Here is a 6,000-nt window from a genome sequence, read left to right as displayed (position 1 = left end):
CTTGGGATTTGGCCACATGAGAAAATCCTGAGCAACTCTTGGTTTCCCTTCCTGACGACAGGACCCCAGAGGCTTGTCCGGGCGTTTATCCACACGAGGGCCCTGCCTGCGAGCCCACCGTGTGTCCTGAACAAGGACGGACCCCAGGTGTGGCCGCAGAGCTGGCTGCAGTCCTGAGGCCACCAGGCTGGTGGAGGCGGCCAGCAGGGCCGGGGCGCACGGGCTGGAGGGGGCTGGGCCGGGGCGCCACAGCGGCTCTTTGTCCCTGTTGCCTCTGTCCGTGCTCCCAAGAGAAGCAGGGGTGAGGCCCCCGGGGGTGGCCTGGGTTCCTGGTGGCCCAGAGCAGGCACTAGAGGCTAGAGACAGAAGGTGACACATGAGTGGGGTGGCTCAGGGCACGGGGGGCCTGGGTGGGACGGGTAGTAAAATCTGGAAAAGGGACCCCCCCCCGCCAGCCCAGCCCAGGCTTTGAAGAAGGAAATAGAAGCCTCATCTTTTTGTGGGTGAGCAAAGTGGGCGTGGCCGGATCCTCCTGCCCCGGGGTGACGGGGGAGCGGTGCAGGGCCACCCCCCGCCGGGTTGTGGTCTGGCCTTCCCCCCAGCCTGGTCCTCCAGGGTCACTGGGTGCAGGTGCACGGTGCCCCTGGCCCTGAAACCGCAGAGGAGCAAAGTCANGAAAGGACAGAAGGGCCGTGTCACGCTGCAGTGTCACACAGCAGTTACAGCGTCAGGTCAGTGACAGAGACCCAAACTTTCACCCCCCAAAACGCGATTCACTGGCGAGAGGATGAGGAGGCAGGAAAACCCTGACAGAAGCAGAGTCCCGCGGGGGCCATGCCGCTCATCTGTGCTTGTCCCCCCAGCCCCCTCCCCAGGCGTGATCAGAGCACGTAGGTCTCCAGCGCCCTGTTGAGGAGCCGAGCACAGAACTGACGGTTTTACAGGGTTTCATCGTCATGACAACCCCGTGCGGTAAGCGTTATTGTTACCACCTCTGTTCTGCTGACGTGGGGCCGAGGCACAGAGAGGCCGTATAACTCACCCGAGGTCACACAGCCAGGACCTGGAGAGCCAGATTCTCTCCACCGCTCTACTATGCCGCCTCCGTCGTGAACTGGCCGGGACACCCCCAAATGCGCCTCCTAGCCTTGCCGAATCCCCTCCCCGTGACCCTGGAGGTCAGCAGGGAGGACAGGCAGGAAGAAGGGGGAAGGGCTGTTGTCAGGCACCTGTGCAAGTTACCGTTTCCATGGCAACTTCACACGTGTCCTCGGTTCAACTGCACCACAGCCCCCAGAGGAAACGAGACCCCAGCGAGAGAGAGAGAGAGAGAGAGAGAGAGAGAGAGAGAAGCCTGGGGCCCCCAGTGACCTTGGCCTTGCCGGGCGCGGAGGCTGCGGGCCATCGGTGCACAGAAGCTAGAGCAGCTCCAACTTCCTGCGAGGCCCCTCTGCTCAGGTCCTGTGCCAAGTCCTGACACTGGAAGCCACCAGAAGAGGGCGTGGGGCAGGGTCTCGTGGCTCCCACACAAGCCACCTGCAGGGCCCTCCCTGCCCTGCGGGGAGCCGCCCTCCATTTCCTGTCGCAGTTCTCTGGGCGCAGCCTTCACAGGGCAGGGCCGGGGTGGGGCGGGCCAAGGGGAAGTTCCCCTCCCCCAGGGCCCAGTGCAGGGTCCCCTTCCCTTCTGTCCCTGCAGGGGGCCGGGGATCAAGGGGCCTAAGGGAGGGAGAAGCTGGGGCCGGGGTCTGGAGCAGAGGCCAGAGGATGGCCCACGGACAGCGCCAACTGTTTCCTGTCCCCCCGCCCCCGAATCTGGGTGAGGGGCCCCTAACAGAGAAGGACGGGGGCGGGGCATGGGCGGTGGCTTCTCCAAAACGGCACACCTGGTCCACAAGCTCTTGCCAGAAACACAAAAACGGGGCCCTTCGCTGTGACCCAGAAGAGCTCGGTGCTCCTCCGATGAGGTCCCTGGAAGTGTTTCCTCGCCAGTGGCAGGAGGGGTTTGGCCAGGAGACCCCCAAGGGGCTTGCTGGCTCTGTCCCCCAAGACTGTGAGTTGAACCCCCTGCAGTGCATACACAAAATTCTAGAAAGAGGAATGAGGAAGGCAGACTCAGAGAAGGCTTCTTTAAGATGGTGAGTCCTGCGTCCACCCCACAACTGCTACGTTAGAGGCAGGGCCCAGAAACTGCTTTCTCACGAGCTTGCACCTAGACCCAAAACCATACGACCGCAGGCCCTTTGCATTTGCTCCACAAAAGCCCTGGTGCCTCCATTTTCCCCCAGACCGGCACTGTGCTCCCTCCATCTCATTCCATCTCTGCTGAACGTTCCTCAGAGGTCTTTCCTGACCACCCGGTCTAATGGACAAACTGGTCATTTTGCAGAATCGGTACGTCCCCAACAACATTAGGGAAATGCTTACACTAAGAAAGTATTCATTGTTCGCCTGAAACTGGGACGTAACTGGCTGCCCTGCATTTTCATTTGCTCAATCTGTGGTTCCTGAGCCGGGGAGGGGGCTCTGCACCCCCAGCCCCCGGAGACAGCAGGCCATTGGCAAGCCGGAGTTTCCAAGGGCCGATGGGGGTGCCACCAGAAAGAAGGCAAGCCCTGGGCACCTGCAGAGGGGGGCAGATGGATTTGGGGGCCAGGAACAGGCCTAAGCCGGTTCTTCTCCCGTCTTCCCGCCCCGCGGCCCACACGCCTCCGCGTGGGCCGGGACCCCTGCCCGAGGAAGCAGGCTCCAAGGGGCCGACTCCAGGGCGGACGACTCCCCCCCGGACGCCCGTAGCTGTGGCAGCTCAGGGCTGGGCTGAGCGGGGGTTGGTTTGTGCTGACGTCCCAGCTCCCGGTGCCCCGGACGACAGAGAACATGTTGGTCTCCGCCTCTGGCTCCTGAAACCCTTGCCGTTTCCTGGGTTACTGGACAGTGTCCTATTCTCTTAAATATATTTTATTTCTTTATTTTTTAAAAGTTTATTTATTTGAGAGAGAGAGAGAGAGAGAGAGCAAGTGAGCACGCAAGCGAGAGGGAGAGAATCCCAAGCAGGCTCTGCGTTGTCAGCACAGAGCCCAACAGGGGGCTCGAACCCACAGGCCATGAGATCATGACCTGAGTTGAGATCAAGAGTTGGACGCTTAACTGATTGAGCCCCCCAGGCGCCCCAATGTCTCCTGTTCTTTTTTTTTTAATATTTTTTTAAATTTATTTCTAGGAGAGAGAGAGAGAGAGAGAGAGAGCGTGAGCAGGGGAGGGTCAGAGAGAGAGGGAGACACAGACTGAAACAGGCTCCAGGCTCTGAGCTGGCAGTCAGCACAGAGCCCGACGTGGGGCTCGAACCCACGAACTGCGAGATCATGACCTAAGCGAAAGTCGGACGCTTAACCGACTAAGCCACCCAGGCGCCCCCAATGTCTCCTGTTCTAATGAGGCCACTCTGGGTGGGCTCCTGGGTGGAGGTGGTCACGGGGAAGACCATGCGGTGCTTAGGAAGGAGCGAGGGACTCCCAGCAGCACCCACTCTCCGGAGAAGGGAGAGGGGCAGGACATGGAGTCAATGCTTGCTCACAGCTGTGCTAAGGCCCCCGTAGAACCCCGCTACTAGGGGTTTCTGAGNACCCAGGGCCTGGCGCTCACACGGACCTCGCTCCCCGACTCTGTGAGGCGCTCCAGCCGATGAATCCATCCTGGGGAAGGGATCACGGTCACTCCGGCTTGTAGCCAAATGGGCAGGAGTCGTGGCTCCCCCCGGGGGCTTACTACTTGGCGCTGGCGTCTGACATGGGGGCGGTCTCGGGGCACCAAGCCCTTGACCTTGGGGCTCTGACTCGAGGTCCAGGTCCACAGGGTCAGAACTGAGTTAAAGCCTGGGACCCGCAGCTCGTGTCGCAGAAGTGCTCGTTGGCGGGAAAACCCCGCACGTCTGGTGAGCGTGTCAGAAGCGCCATGTTCTGCCCGAGCAGGAAAGGAGGCAGGTCCAACCGGAGTCTTTCCTTAGATCCCGTCTTCACGGCGTCGTCGAGAGGCAGTGGGGTCCATGGGGTGGGCCCCCACCCGTACGACGGTGTCCTCGTCAGAAGTGGGGACTGGGGTACAGACGCGTGTGGAGGGACAACGGAGGATGTGGGCAGGAGACGGCTCATGGACAGAGGCCCGGAGCTCATTCTCCCCAGGCGCCCAGAAGAGCTCATCTTGGACTTGGACTTGAACTTGGACTCCCAGAGTCTCTGCACAGTGAGGTGGAGACACCGGGTCGGGGCAGCTTTGTCGGTTAAACGTCTGACTTCGGCTCAGGTCATGATCTCGCGGTTCATGAGTTCAAGCCCCGCATCTGGCTCTGCACTCCCTCCCTCCCTCTCTCTCCCCCTCTCAAAAGAAACTTAAAAAACAGAAAAGAAAAACAGACACCAGGTCAGTGCAGCTTTGTTACTGCAGACCCGGCTGACCAGTCCAGGCCCTGCTGGCTCGGCCCTCTCTGTCCGGCCACCTCCCGTCCCTCTGTCTCCTCAGGTTGGGGGGTTCTCCCCAAGGACTCGTGGGTGCTGAAGCCTCAGGTCACCCAGGGAATCTTGGATCCCTTGACTCCTGTCTGAGGAATGGGCTCATCTTGGCTCAGGAAAGCCGCTGGGTACCAGACGCGGTCGGAGGCCCAGCAGCGGAGGCTGCCCTCCAGGTGGGGGGCACTCGCACACCAGCCTCTCTGGGGACCGTGGGCATTGGCTGCGGAAAGTGCCCTGGGAGCCGAGAAGGAAACGGTCAGCTTCTGTAGGCGAAGAATCAGAGCGGCCGGAGGCGGACACGGGCTTGCGGTCACATGAATAAAGTACAGGAGACCCGCTCGCTGTTCCCAGAGCTGGTCTGTGCTCAGGGAGGCCACACACCCGCCAGCACCCTGCACTGCACCCCGCACGGCACCTAGCACACAGGAATCTTCCACACCAGACTGGGTGTCAGGGGCTCCTGATTCCAGAGCCGGGGCCCCCTGCTGGGTGGCCCGGAGCCCCGGTTTCCATGGCTCTGTGACCTGGGACAGCCCCTGTCCCTGGGAGGGGGGGGGGGCGGCCTCCAGTCCCAGGACCCTTCCTGGTTCCGGGTTGGGTGGCGGCGTGGGCACAGCCCTGGGGGCATCCACATCAGGTCCCAGAGCCGCGAGGAACCCGTGTTTGCCCGGGAGCCTCCCCCCGCCCCGGGGCGGAGGCATCTTGCTACAGCCACAAATATGGAGCAGTGTGGAACTAACGGCTTATTTTCAGTGTTTTAAGGAGATGGATGCCAGTTTTGAGTGACTGTCACCTTGTGCTGCTTCGGGACCCCCGAGTCAGAGGGAAGTGGGGAGAGTGGGAGTGGGGGTGGGGGGTGGGNCTGGCCGTCAGCACAGGGAAGGGTCTCCTCACAGCCGCCCAAACCCCTCCACACCAGCCACAAGCGTCCCTGTGGCACCCAGCTGTCCCCGGTGTCCCCCCACTTCCCTGGCCACTCAGGCTGGGCGTGCTATGGTTCGCTGGGGACTTCCCCCAAGTGGGCGCCCAGGGAGGGGCCAGGTGGGCTGGGCCCAGGGCGGCTCTTCCAGTTGACACACCCTGGGGTCGGATGAGCCCCCTGGACCCGGTGGGCTGTGCGAAGTTGTCGAATGCACATCCCACCTTGCATGCGTCCACTGCGCACACCTTTGCCTCGGTTTCCCTAACTGTAAAATGGGGGGAGCACAGACGTCCAAGCCGGCTTGCAGAGGAAGGGGAGGCGAGGATGGTGGGCGGCCTCCAGGGGGCGCCCGAGCGCCACCACCCCATGCAGTCACGGGGGCCCTCGCTGCACCTGTGACCCGCAGCCCACAGCCCCGGGGCCAGGGAAGCTGGCCGCAGAGACCCCAGTATCGGCCGCGCCTTCCCCATAACCCACCTCCCTCCTGGAAAGCTGAGTGTGTCAGAGACACCCCCCACCATGCGCCTCAAACCTCAGGCGCTGGGGCCCATAAGCAAGTATGGACAACACTTGGTG

The sequence above is a fragment of the Crocuta crocuta genome, unplaced genomic scaffold, assembly GCF_008692635.1.
Source record: "Crocuta crocuta isolate KB4526 unplaced genomic scaffold, BGI_CrCroc_1.0 scaffold322, whole genome shotgun sequence".
Lineage (NCBI taxonomy): Eukaryota > Metazoa > Chordata > Mammalia > Carnivora > Hyaenidae > Crocuta > Crocuta crocuta.
The sequence above is the reverse complement of the archived record's forward strand: the minus strand, read 5'-3'. Positions refer to the sequence as shown.